This window comes from Thamnophis sirtalis, unplaced genomic scaffold, assembly GCF_051295495.1.
Source record: "Thamnophis sirtalis isolate CommonGarterSnake01/CBP01778 unplaced genomic scaffold, rThaSir2_p1.2 scaffold_3, whole genome shotgun sequence".
NCBI lineage: Eukaryota > Metazoa > Chordata > Lepidosauria > Squamata > Natricidae > Thamnophis > Thamnophis sirtalis.
In genome coordinates, this window is record NW_028261383.1 from 139,719,652 (window position 1) to 139,734,904 (window position 15,253).

Here is a 15,253-nt window from a genome sequence, read left to right on the forward strand (position 1 = left end):
AATATGTTCCAACCTTTCAACGGACAACTTTTCTCCTTAATTATGAACCAATGTTCACATGTTTCTAGACACAAGGCGCAGTCCTATTTTCTAAAAATACATACAGGTAACTTGGCACATGGGAAATGGGACAATAACTCTGATGAACCATGCTTCCTTGTTCTTTTATTGAGCAGGGAAATATGTAGCACACCAGACATAGACAATCACTGCACCCTTGTGCGATACTTTTCTTTGTAAGAGGAAACAAGCAACTTTGGACAACACTCATTTATTAAAAAAAGTGTAAGGAAAAACTAGTCAGTCAAGCTATTGACTTTGTAGCTGAACCAGTGGTCCAATTTTCAAATTAAATTCTGTAACTATAAATTGGAATTAGGTCTTCTAGCTTAATACAAAAATACTTACCAATTATTAACAGGGAATTACATCAATATAAAAATGTCAAGTGTGGGTATAGCAGACTAAAGGTAGTCCTTGACTTATGACCACAATTGAGTCCAAGATTCTCATTGCTAGGCAGGGCAGATGTTACGTGAGTGTTGGCCCACTTTACAACCTTTCTTGCCGCAGTTGTTAAGTGAATCGCTGCAGTTATGAAATTAGTAGCACAGTTGTTAAGTGAATCTTGCTTCCCCATTAACTTTCCCTGTCAGAAGGTCGTAAAAATTGATCACATGATCCTGGGACACTGCAATGATCATAAATATGAGCTAGTTGCCGAATATCCAGATTTTGTTCACATGACCATGGGGATGCTGCAATGGTTGTAAAGTGTGAAAAATGGTCATAAATTACTTTTTTCAGTGTTGTTGTAACTTCAAACAGTCACTAAACTAAGGTGACCAGATGTCCCAATTTTGGCGGGACAGTCACAATTTCTAACAATTTGTCCCGTGGCGTTTTTAAAAAGTCCCAATTTTGGCGGGACGTCATGATTTCTAACAATTTGTCCCGTGTCCCGCGGCATTTTAAAAAAGTCCCGATTTTGGCTTCATGTGCAGTGGATTTGCTGAAGAAATCCTAACCGGGGCAAGACAAAAGACACTCTGTCTACTCTAACCCCTCTCTATGTCTCAGTACTTTTATTGAAGATATTAAAACGTTAAAGGAAGAAAACAGACCCCCCCTTTTACTTCCTTTTATAAGAAAAGATGACCCAGTATCATAGAGCTCCAGGAAATACTTTGGCTAGAGAAGTAGCGACTGTTCCTTCCTGGATTTCCCGGAGGGGAGGGGCATGGAGGTTGGAGATTGGCTCGTGTGGGAAAAATGATGGCAATGTTTCTTTGAAAAATATTTTTCTGGGACTAATTTCACCATTTTAATTTGCTCAGTTCTTTGTATTAACATCTACATCATTCTGGATTGACTTGGAGTGCCTGCCTGCTGGTAAGTGAGCCGGGTTTTTTTCTTTTATTTTTTTAATGTATATTAAAATAGTATTTTATTGTGTATAGGATTTTTTAAAATAGTTTTATTCTGTGTGGATTCTTTTTTTAAATTGTCTATTTAAAAAAAGATTCTATCCAAAATAAATTGAAATAAACCATTTTTAAAAATTCTATGCACAATACTTTGAAATGTATTATGCATAGAATTTTAAAAAATAGTTTTACTTCAATTTATTCTGTGTGGAATAGTTTGAAATGTTTTACTTCAATTTATTCTGTGTGGATTCTTTTTTTAAATTGTCTTAAACTATTTAAAAAAAGATTCTATCCAAAATAAATTGAAATAAACTATTTTTAAAAAGTGACCAAAGTTACAATGGCATTGAAAAAAGTGACCGATGACCATTTTTCACACTTAGCGACATTTTCACACTTAGCAACCGTTGCAGCATCCTCATGGTCACGTGATCAAAATTTTGATGTTTGTTAACAGTTACAATTTATATTTGTAAATTGTAGTTATGTTGAAATAAAAAAAATATTACAATACTATTTTTGCGTTGTATGAAAATTTTTGTTGCTCCGTATAAATTTTTTAATCAAGCCTCCCTCCCCCCGGTCAAAGGTGTCCCTCTTTACCAATCTGAAAATCTGGTCACCTTACACTAAACAAATGATTGTAAGTTGAGGATTACCTGTATCAGCTAGTGACCAAAGACTGCAGAAGGGTATCAATGTCATTTCCACATTTGACATAAGAAAAAAAATGGGCCACCCTATACTTTATGACGATATAAGCATTTTACACATTGTATAAGAGCCGAGGTGGCGCAGTGGTTAGGGTGCAGTACTGCAGGCTACTTCAGCTCACTGCTATCTGCAGTTTAGCGGTTCTAATCTCACCGGCTCAAGGTTGACTCAGCCTTCCTTCCGAGGTGGGTGAAATGAGGACCCAGACTGTGGGGGCAATATGCTGACTCTGTAAACCGCTTAGAGAGGGCTGAAAGCCCTATGGAGCGGTATATAAGTCTAACTGCTATTGCTATTGCTATTTCTTGAAAAGATCACCACCACAGTTGGTTGCAGCAAAACATAACAAGAAGCACTAAGGCACAATAAAAATTGATATGCTTACTTATGGCATCAATTTTTATGAAGTAAAACTACATCAGATACATGGAATGTTAGCTTCAGTTGACAGAATACAATTAACAATTACTTCAGAAGGAATAAAAAAGTAAGAAATGCAGTCTGTGATACTTGCAATAAAATTTAAAAATTAAATAATTATAGTGACCATTCATAAAAGCAGTTAACCACATACATTGGGGCATGTTAGCTAATTAATATTGTTAATGTGGATTAGCTCAATTCAGGTTATTTTATTTTATTTGCAGAATTATATGGCTGCCTATGTCATAATGGTTCTAGGTAGCAAAAAACCATATTTGTTTGTTTGTTTAATATCCAATCTTTATTACTTTTGTAAATAACCCAAGGCAGTGAAAATACCTAATACTCTTTTCCCTACAACAAAACTCTAAGGTAGGACTAGAACTCATATTTTCCTGATTTCTAACTGTTGCCTTAACCACTACACAAACTGACCTAAAAACGAAGATAAAACAAAAATAGCCTCCCCCCAGTTGCAAGACTAAACAGTTTCTCAGCTCACACCCCATCCTAGTTCAATGCTTGGGGAAAGAGCCAGGTCTTCACTGCCTTCTGTAGGGCTAAGGATATAGATCCATCGGATCTTAGGTGGGCGGCTGTTTCAGAGGGCAGGGGTAGCCACTTATAAGTCTTGCCCATGAGGTGGCATTTAAAAAATCTGGAACTTGCTCACCTGATCTAATGTAACAGGACAGGCAGATACTCTCACGGTCTTGCAAATAACCTGGCCCTCTGCCATGTAAAGCTTTCAAGGTTATGAATTAATTAAATTAATTGATTAATATATTAAATTTAGAGACCACCCATCTCACTGAGCAATTCTGGGCAGTATACAATGAAAAACATAAAAACCATATTAAAATATTATAGTATCAATAAAAGGCGGCAATTAAAAAAGGATAGAATTAAAGCTAATTATTATACTCAGAAAGCAACTGGTAGACAGTGTAGCACAGGGAAGTCAAAAACATGTTGTCACAGCATCGTCACATGATGTATCGGGACTTTTTCTCCCTTTGCTAAACCGGGCGTAGGCAGGGCCAGCGCATGATGCATCCGGCCCATGGGCTGGAAGTTTGGCAGCCCTGTTGTAGGACATACAGCAACACTGTAACTCAACTGAACATGGGGCACCCCAAACCTGCATATGCTACTGCATTCTGGACCACTGCAGCTTCTTGGGCTATCAGTTATAAATCCACTTTCAATACCATTTCTACCTTGTCAGATAAAATTTGTTCTACATTAAACATTTCTTTTGGACACAATCTATCATAAGAAGCAGACATCATTATTCACACTGTTGGCATTGTGACTACTATTTTCTGATTCCATTTCTCAAAAGTTTCCTTCAGCATATTTATTGTCATAATCAGACATCTTGAAGGCTTGTATATCTTTCCTCCATCTAAAAACAACCTTTTATTGTCCACATTTTGAAATCATGAATTTATTTAACTCCTGTCTATTTTTATCAATAACTCAAGGTGGTGGACACAAACAATACTCCTTCCTTCTCCTACTTTTCCTACAACAAAAACCCTGTGAAGTGAGGTGGGCAGCAAGAGTGAGTGACTGGTCCAAAGTCATTCAGCTTTCATATCCACGGTGGGCCTAAAATTGAGAATTTCTTGGCTTCCAGCTTGGTGCCTTAACTACTAGATCAAACTAGCTCTGCATTATTTATCTATGTCTTATAAAAACCAAAAGAGGATCAATTTCCCTTGAGAACCTGTTCGTACTTTATAATTTATTCCTAAAATGTATCATAAAAGTTTCAATATTCCAATTTTATCTTGGCCTTTAGTTTGTTTATCACTTTCTAAGATCAAAATCTTATTTAGCTTTTTGCTGTTTATTTCAGATTTTTAAAGTTCTTAAGCTTATCATAAAAGTTTTCTTTCATTCAGGATTAAAGGCAGACTCACCCAGCATTTTCAGATTCGTCATTCTGAAGGTTTCTAATAACCTAGTAGTAGTTAATGAACGATTTTCAAAAGTGATTACAAAGTGAGGCTTGCAAACTTAAGAGTCCTTTAAAAGTCTTCACCATGTCTGTGAGCAAGATGGCTAATCTTGTCATCTCTAAGAGCTCAAACTTGCCAAAAATCACTGTCCTGGTCTTCCCTTGTAGGGAGCAGCCAACAGGAGCATATGTGGGCAATCTCCTATCGTCTTTATCCAGAGTGTTTCCAAGGAAACAGTCTGCTCACCAGTTCCTTAGTATTTGCAACAACTGTCAGCTCTGCTTTCCTGGAGATATCTTCAGTTTTCCATACCTCCCTCAAAAGTCTCAATAGTACCAGTACTTCAAAGTTTGTGAACCTTTTGAGAAACCAGTTGAACAAATGAGTCAAAAACATTATACCTATTCATTAATTTCTTGAGGAAAAAATCCAATACTATATATAAATGGAATAAAGAAATCTGTGGGTGGCAAAAAGTATGTGAACCTTTGTTTTCAATTATCGTTGAGTCATTCTTGGTCATCAATTATAATAAAAAGATAGCATGTGATTTCTAATTTTGAATAAACTTTAACAATGATACATACAGCTGACATTAGCACGTGTAAGAAAAACCATTTAAATTCACCTATGAAGCAAGCGTAGATTGTTCAAGCATGCTTCCTGAATTGGCAACTTCTGATTGATTAACATTTTTTATATTTTTGAGGGATGTGGGAAGTGTGCCAAGTGATGCAGTGACGTTATCATGGCAGAGAGGAGAGAATGACTGGCCTTTCAGCATATTTTCTCATCTGAATTATTAACAGAAATTGATTGTGTCGCTTTGAGGGACAACCACTGTCAAAAGCTAGACAAGATCATCCTAGTTAATTTATTCATAGATTTTAATGCTACCAGTTCCAATACATTTTTAAATCATCTAGCCCTTGCAGAACTATTACAAAAGTTCTGATACTTCCTGACCAGTTTCCAAATATGGTATTGAGAGACTAATGTTTTAGTCCACATACATTGTATCTTATTTTCTATGGAGATCGATGTCTAGAGATTTGATCTATGGGATCATCATACTGGTAACGCTCTGGTTCCTTGTCCTCTTTCATTAGCTCCCAGGGATTGCACATTTTGAATTAGCAACTGAAATCAATGTTAGTCTGCCTATAAATATGTAAAGCATATTTTGAATTCAACAACTTTAAACTTTCAGGTTTGCAATATAGGACTGCTGAGTATGATCTGGACTGTCTTGTCTTGGCACTGGTGGAGCAAAGTTATCAGGCAAAACTTCACTAGGAATTGCTTCATGAATTAATTTTGTTTCCAAACATCTAACAAAAGGACAAAAGAAATGAATATTGTTTACACATATGCCTGGAAAAAGTCATAATTAACATTGTAAGGATGGAAATGTATAAAATTTTTTGTCAGTTATTCAGTGCTTTGAACTTTATCTTATTTGCACAAATATTTAATTGTCATGAAATCTGAAAGGAGGGCTACTTTAAGATTCAGTTTCTTTACATTACGCTCTGTGATTCATGTTTTTTTCTCTTTTAAAATTAAGTAAATTAACTCAAGTGTAAATCATGAACTGCAAAGAGATGAATATTATTTTTCTTAAAAATATTTTAAGAAAACTAATTACTCTATCCTTAAAATGAAAACAATGTAAAGTAACATTAAAAAATACATAGAATTTCCCCTAGAATCAGTTCAGATTGCTCAAATGTCCTCTTCACTGTTCAACAAAAACTAATCAATTGAAATGCAAACAAGCCATAAATCACAAATTCATTGCTGCACCAGCAAAGACCTGTCCTTCTAAGATTAATTCTTTTGGCCAGCCCTGGTAGATATAAAATCTACAGTTATTGATGCCTGTAGTAATTCCAAGTGTTGGGAAAGTAGCCAACAGAACATCCTCAATCAACAAGACTGATCCAAAGACATATTAATAACTCACTGGAATTTAGCCCACATGGCAATGGGGTACATATCCAGATGTGAGTTTACATTTCAACTTCCAAACTCATATCCACCAACAAAACAACTGCATGATCCCTTTTATAAGCATTCTCTTAAATTAACACATATGAAATTGAGCTTTGTGTTCTAGTAATCTTTTACATTTTGACAGGCAGGAAAAGCCCTTGAAAAGAAATTGAATTATTTTTGTTTTTAAATAATTAATTTCATTTTTTTTAAAAAAACTTGAATTTAAAAAAATTCTACTTATTCAGTATGATTCAGACACTATGTGCTTCCTAAAAATGTAGCTTCGACCAGGCTAATAAACAACACTTTTTGAGGCTGTTAAAAGTTGTGGGGAGATTTCTACCTTTGTATTCTATTACATGAAAAGCCACAACAGGTTTATAGCAGGATTACATGCCAACCTTCTACAAGGATTATATCCATATTGTAGGCTGATCGTATTCAGCCAAACCTATGGTAATAATAGTTTAGTAGAATAGATAAAAGGCTAAAAATAGATAAAGTTTCAAAATTGTACTAATTATCTCTCCCCCCCACCCCCAATAATACAACAGATGCAATTCATTTCCAGTTCTATGGTATTTGTTTCTTTCAAAAGAAAAAAAAAACCCTACATACTATTGCTGGTAAAAGCTTGTTATACTTCCTTAAAATGATCCAGTCAAATCAGAAGTGATGATTAACAAGATACTTGTTGTCTTATAAAAGGAACTTTTGAAGCATTCCTTTCCTCTTGTCTAACTCACTCAACTGAGCTGTGGGCCATGCTTGTGACACTACAAACACTTGTACAGTGATCAGTTCTGACACCATAAACATTGAGTTGTGGTTTCCCTGAGTGAATGAGCTTTGCAGCTGGCTGCTATTTAAGAGAAAGTTTTCATTCCTAAATACCTTGATGAGTAGCCACGAGGAGAACGGAAATGACAAATGGGTTTGGTTTTGGCAAAAACATAATGGTTCATAGTTTGCAAGAGCAGCTGTTTCTAAAATATAGATCTGAAGTCTCCATAAGCATAAAATCTTGATCTCTATGATTCTGTCCTTAGTTCACCCTACATTGGCAGCTATTGCAGAATGCACGGCATGCAAGCTACTCATGCACTTTTTGGTTTGAAAGGAAGTTTGAAAAGAACCACCTTTAAGCTTCAGAGAGCAAATCAATGGCAATGATTTTCGTAACAAGTGCAAATTTCAGCCTGTCTTCATTTATCAACATCAAACTGTAAGTAGCCCAAAGATTTCAGTGTGACTCATATACAGTGGTACAAAGGGCAGCATAATGACTACTAATTTTATCCCACTGGGTTTTACTAGACTTTTTTTATTCATTTCAAAAGCAAACACACACATGCACCCAACCGCCAATATTACAATATTAGAAGTTGAGCTCATCCGTTTATTAACTGCTGGGAAATTCAACAACAGAAATTAAAAATTTTGAAAATTTGGGAGCAATGGAAAATAAAGTTTGTATCTGTGCTTTTTATTTTTTTGTTTGCTTGTTTTAAGAGAGGAACAAAAATTATGGGAGAACATTTATTTATTTGTTAACTTTTATATCCTGGCAATCTCCAGAAACCTGAATTGGCTAATGTCCAATTAAATTTCATATTACCATCAACATTTTAATTGAATTAATTTGTTATAGGAACCTACCTGACTCCAACTGTCTCATCTTGATTAACATTACCACCACTAAAATATAAGAGGGACATAAGATAATGGAAAGGAATTAGAGCCAATCTTCAATATTCTCTCAAAGAGCTAGCTATTCCCTGGAACCATAGGAATGTGGAGGCTATACAGATTTCAGAGGACAACATGTTTCTCAAGGAAATGGTAATTATTAAATACGCCTTTTGAGTCCATTTATCCTTCATCTGTTAAGAGGGGGAGGGGACCCAAAGTATCTGTCCATTGCTCCAACAGTATGGGTAAATGTCTTCTGGAGATGACAAGTCCCAAAACATGTAAACCGTGTAGGTTTTATAGGTAAAGACTACCATCTTTGACTTGTATCAGGAATAAACCTGGTAACCAAGGCAGTGCCTGTGGTATAGGTGAAAAATGTTTGAATTCGTTCTCAGCTGCCAGCATATGGGCTGCTATATCAGTTTACATTTTCAAGCAGTTTTCAATGACATCCTCAAATTGCAATAAACCTGCTTTAAAGAAATATTTCTTTAAAGAAATATTGTTTGTTTGTCTATTGCTAAAGTTCCCTGCTCTAAGAAAAGCCACGACCAATTTAGCACCAAAGGGTGGCAAAGGTATCCCTTCCATTAAGTCTAGCTGCTGGGTTTTTTTTTTTTAACAGAAGCCATGACAGCTCCCAGTAAGCAACACTGGACACATAATGGCTATTTCCAGTTTGAGAAATTCACTGTTGCTCAGGACATGATGACAGGAAAATGGTGTGGCATTTATTACAAGCAAGAAACTTGCTCAAGCAGATGAAAGCTTTTCAACAGTTAATAGTTGCATTATTACCATCCGAATCTGTGCAAAGGACCTCAGAATCATGTCCCTACAACTGATACAATGGAGCCTGAAATAAAGTTTCAATGCCAACATTGAAGAACTCTGAAGCAAGTGTACCGAAAAAATCCACTCTGCATAGTGGATGATTTCAGTGCAAAAATTGGCAGCGTTCACCTTTGAATCATGAATATCTGGTTCAAACAGCACAGGTGTCACTTATACTGTACCTTTGGACCTCACCAAATCAACTGCACCACAATTAGATCCGCTATGTCTTATGCAACCATTGATGGTCCGTCAAGATATATTCAGGTGCCAATTGTGGTTTAGATCATGAATTGTTGATTATTAAGATCAGAGTCAAATAATGCAATATCAAGAAGAAAACATCTCCAAACAAGTTTGGCATCGCCCAAATCTCTGCCATGCATGCAAGTGAAGTGAAAAATAGATTTGAGCTGCTGGACACTTCTAAAAAGATGGCCAAAGAAGTGTGGCAGGAAATTTAATTGACCATCACTGAAACAGCAGTTGAACACATACCATACAAGAACCCCAAACAAAAAGTGCAAGTAGCTCTCAGAACTCTCAGAGTTCTTTCACATTTCTTATTCTGTGTGTTGAGATGATCATGCAGAAGCTGGAACTTGAAGACTCAGAAATGAGAGTAAAGATTGGAGGAAGAAACAGCCACAATCTTCAATATGCTGACGACAAAACTTTCCTCTCAGAAACCAAAGAAGGCCTGAAACATCAGATCAAAAGGAGTAAGGAAGAAAGAGAGAAATTGGGTTTCTTCCTGAACATCAAAAAGACTAAAGCTCATGATCACTGTGAGGAATGCAAATTTCAAAATAACAACTGATGGTGATGTGATCAAATGTGTGCAAGAATTCAGTTTCCTAGGATTGCAGATTGATCAAAGCAGTGCAGAAATAAAACTTTGAATCATACTGGATCACACAGCAAAGATAAGCACGAATAGAGTATGAAAAAGCAAGGACATCATCCTGGCAACTAAATGCAGATTAGTCAACACTATTGGACCATGAAAAAACTAGACAGGAAGAAAATCAACTTTTGAGATATGGTATTGGAGAAGGTTGCTGGACAGCAAAGATGACAAACAGGCAAACAACAAACAAACTAGAGTGTATAAAAAAAACCAGACATGTCACTGGAAGGCAAAATCACAAAATTCTGCCTTACTTATTTCAGCCATGTTATGCGCTCAAACTCATTCAAAAAGAGGCAGGTATGGTTGGAATGATCAACGGTGAAAGGAAAGGAGGTCGCTAAAACACAGTGGCTAGACACTATCAACTCTGACACAAGCTAAAGAACTGTGATTTCATGTTGTTGTATAGTATAGTGAGAAGGAAGTAGTAGTAGTAGTTGTTCACTGCTTACTTTTTAAAATTTAGTATATATTATTCAGACAAGAATGATACATCTATTGCTTGAGCTTCTATATCTTTACAAATGAAGTAGGCTAAATTCTAAGGTATTTCAATCTTTTAAGTTCAGAAATACTAACGAAACAAAGAACTGGTCCACAGTGAATTAAAACAGTGTAATGTGTCCTGGACCTTTCCCTATGCCGATCCTGCCACAGGTAGTCAATATATGTGATCAATGCCATCTCAGGGCTGTAACCAGTTCTGGATTTGATTGCCCCACAATAATCAAATATGTGATTTCCCCCCATGAATCAGACCAAAGTTCACTGGTTCCAATCCATGGTGGCTTAGAACTTCTGAGCTGCCTAATCTTCATCCAGAGGTGCAGATTAAATTCCACAAGAACTTCAAGTTTGGGGAATTTCACTGCCAGTCCAGCTGTGGCCTTTGGCAACTTAGGTGGAGATGTTACTATGCAGGAGGAAGGTTGATACACAAGCACCAATGTCCTCTAATCTCTACAAACAACTTCACAATTATCTCTGGAACAGTGTGCCTAAAAGACCATAGGATTTCTCAGATGACAATGGCTACATCCTGTCTCAGTTCTGTTTTCATAGGTAGTGCTATGAGAAAATCCTGGCAGGGAACATTTCCAAGAGACATACGAGGCCTGACCCAGGTTTTCATAATAAAGATCAGACTTCTCATCCAATCATATCTGAACAATATAAACAGAATTAGAAGTTTAACTGACATTTAAAGGCTAGAATGAAATTAGAAAGAATGGTTTATTTAAAAAAATCCTTGGCACAAGGAGGTTATGCTTGCAACGAGAACCTTCACTACAAGAACATGTGCTCATTTATCATAAGGCTTGTATATCTTACCTATCAGCTGAAGGCTGCCAAGGGAAGGGATAAAGGAAAACAAAATATTAATGGATCCCTCAATCTAAATCAAGAGTGTGATAAGAAATAAAAATGGACATTCCTTTTAAAGTGGGGGGGGGGCTTTCCCATACACTGAGTGGTGAGACTGGGAATGATGCCAAAGTGGGGTCTGTGGCAATGAAGCAGGTGTGGGATGGAGAAGTTTATGCAGAAGATATATGAGGAATTGCTAAATGGTTTTAGTTTGTGGGCCCAATAGGAGAATTGTGTGTTAATTGAAGGGTTCATGTGGTGTAAGGGTTGCTATTAGTTCTGGCATAGGAGAGATAATCTTAACGGGGGATGAAGAAGGACAGTAAAATTATAGTAGAGGTAGGCAAAGGGAAATAGATGGGAAGCTCTATCCTGACTATTACAGGGAAAGGGGCAATTGGAAATGTAAAGCCATTCTTTTCTCCTAGACCTAGCACTTCTACTTCATTCCTGGGCCCAGATGGCCAAACTGCTATCAGCCTTGGCCTTAGCCTTCTGCTAAATGCTAAGTCTCTAATAAATCTATCCTTATTCATGACTTAGTCCTTCAGGAAAGATCAGACCTGGCATGTATTACTGGATGCGAAGGATGAAGAGATGTCCATATCCAAGATCTCCTGGGTTTCACGTTTTACAGGAACTGCAACTCCAAGGCCAACAAGAAAGGATTACTAATAATTATTCAGGAGGGTGGCTACATATCAGGCCCTATAAATGTGAAGCTGGATTGGAGGGACAAGCAGGGATGGCACTCTTGCATCATTTACCCTTGTGCTTAGTAGCATTCTTATCTGAACCTCTTGATCTTAATACAAAAATACAAACATACTTTAATATCTGAAAAAAATTAATTTCTGTATGTAAATTCTTATGAATCTTATAACAATTCTTAAATAAGACAAGAAACAAAACAACAAAAGTAGCTATAGATGCAAATTGCATGCAACCAAATTGAATTTATCAGGATTGTGGATGAATGGTTATTTCAACTGTTAGGATAAATAACAATGCAAAGAGCTTAGATATAATTCTTAAAGTGAGCTAAATAATTCCTTCATGGGGTATTAGATGTGAATAATACGCATGACTTTTAATAAATATTTGAGTACTATTTTGGTGCATTTTTCAAAGCCAAGGCTTAAGCTAGGTAAATAATGAAATAAAACATAGCTATATTTTAAAAACCACAATAGTAAAGCAATATCACATGTTAATATTCCCTAATTAGCTGAGTAAAAATATAAGCAAGCTTTAGAAAGACTGGGAGGGAACTACAGAAAGACAACTTGCTCCAGGGAAGAAGCAACAGTTCTCTGAAGTACAGCAAAGAATTTCACATCAAAGAGCTTATGTAAATGAGTCCGCACTCTAAAATAATAATTAAAAACCCCTTTCTTACAATAGTCTCTTATTTAAAAAAATCAAAAAAACAGCACTGAATAATTTCACTGGTGTCAAGAAATGACTCTATATGCTATGTTTGCCAAACTACCTTGGGGGGGATGCAACCTTGTAATTAAAATTTAGAGATGGCTAGGTCAGAATAAAAAAAGCCTCCAAGATTTCTAATTTCCAAAACAAAATTTCTGAAATGAGACTAAAAGTTAGGCAATAGAGGGATAGCCAACACCAAGACCAATGATATCATATTTACTTTTTTTCTGCTGGTATTATTTGGGAAACAAGTTTCATATATTTACCTGAGGCTAAGGTCTACCAAATAAATATAGCGTGGATAAGATAGGTCTGTTGTATTTAAAGGCAAAATATAACAGAATGGATTGAAATACATGACTTACCAAAAGATTAGATACTTCAGGAATATTTGAACTTGTCAAATGCAAACAATGATCACTGATAAAATGTTATTAGGGAAAAATGGCATTCTATCTATTGTATCGTGAAAATCTAAACTCTCCTAAAATAATTTTTCTTTAGTTATGTGCAATTTTATTTCATTTTTTGTGAAACAGCTATTGAAAAAAAGGAACAAAATAAAGAACCTCATTCTAACATCTTAAATTTTCACTAACTATGCACAAAAATAACAAAAAAATAATAATCAGGCATTATTTGCTCCCAATATTTATATTACAGATAATTCTCAACAGCAAGATTGGGACCTGCATTTCTGTTGCTAATCAATGCAGTTGTGAAGAGCTACCACATCACTTGGCAATGGCAATCCTTGTAGTCACAGTTACCATTCTTAATTGAATCCCACAGTTCTTAAGCAAGGCAAGGGCCAAAAAGAGAACACAATGGTATGAGGAAGGGTCAAGGGTGCTCAAGGGTTTGTGAAAGCACGGCGTGATGAAGGAGGGTGCATGAGAGTATGCAAGAGGTGCAGCACATATGTCAGGGGCAGTGCATGAGGATGCAAAGGGGTACACAAGGATGCAAGAGGTGTGGAATGGGTCGAGACAGTCTGTGAGGATGTATTAGAGGTGTGAGTCAGGGAGTTGGATTTGTAGCAAGCTGATAAACCGTACTCAATGAGTAGTCCTTAATGGTACTATACCCACATGGAAGGAAGGAAGCAGTGGGGTATCGCAAGGCTCCACCTTAGGCCCAGGATTCTTCAATATTTTCATAAATGACTTAGATGTAGGAATAGAAAGGGAACTCATCAAATTTGCAGATGACACTAAACTAGCAGGAATAGACAACACCCCAGAAAACAAGCTGGGGATCCAAAAAGATTTAACAAAATGAATTTTAATATGGAGAAAAGCAAAGTTTTACATTTAGGCAGGAAAATCCAAAGGTCTAAATACAGATTAGGCAAGACTTGGCTCAAAAAACAGTACCGTATATACTCAAGTATAAGCTGAGTTTTTCAGCCCACTTTTTGGGCTGAAAAAAGCCGCCTTGGCTTATACTCGAGTCAGTGAAAAATTTGCCCGAAATGGAGGAGAAAAAGGGGCGGGGCCATGCCGCTGGGTGACGCTCGTGAATGGCCTGGCGCCCCTGTGAGTTTCCCCTCCCTCTGTGTCAGTTTGCCGCGCAGCGCGCACCGCACCATCCCCCCTCCTCACGTTCTAATGTAATGCAGGGCTGTCTTACGATTCCCCTTCCTCCCCCTCCTGCCGCTCTGCAACGATGTCCCACCTCCTCCTTGTTATGGCAAGCAGCCACATAGCGATGTCCCACCTCCTCTGGTACAGTGATCCAATGATAGGAATCACTGTGCCGTGTGTCATAGGAGGCGGGACATCGCTCCCGCGGCTGCACGGGACATCATTACCGGTAGCTGCTGCATTTCCCACCCTAGGCTTATACTCGAGTCAATAACTTTTCCAGTTTTTTGTGGTAAAATTAGGTGCCTCGGCTTATATTCGGGTCGGCCTATACTCGAGTATATACGGTAATTATGAGAGGGACTTTGGATGTGGATGATCACTTGAATATGAGCCAGCAGTGTGCAGCATCAGTCAAAAAAACTAATATAATCCTGAGTTGTATAAACAGATAGCAATAGCAATAGCAGTAGACTTATATACCGCTTCATAGGCCTTTCAGGCCTCTCTAAGCGGTTTACAGAGAGTCAGCATATTGCCCCCAACAATCTGGGTCCTCATTTTACCCACCTCGGAAGGATGGAAGGCTGAGTCAACCCTGAGCCGGTGAGATTTGAACCGCTGACCTGCTGATCTAGCAGTAGCCTGCAGTGCTGCATTTAACCACTGCGCCACCTTGGCTTGATGCATAGAATCAAAATCATATGAAGTAATATTGCAACCAATTTTGGTCACCATACTACAAAAAAGATGTTGAAGCTTTGGAAAATGTTCAAAGAGCAACTAAGATGATCAAAGGCCAGAAGACTAAACCATATGAAGAAGCTGCAGGTTTTGGGTTTGGCTAGTCTAAAGAAAATAAGAATTGGGGGTGACATGATAGCAGTATTC

General features: G+C 37.1%; 1 protein-coding gene across 4 annotated transcripts in view; it reads right to left on the reverse strand.

Moving 5' to 3' along the window:
- The window catches only part of CEP112 (centrosomal protein 112), a 273,284-nt gene that overhangs the window by 91,388 nt on the left and 166,643 nt on the right, over positions 1-15,253 (reverse strand). The gene's annotated exons all lie outside the window — the stretch shown is intronic.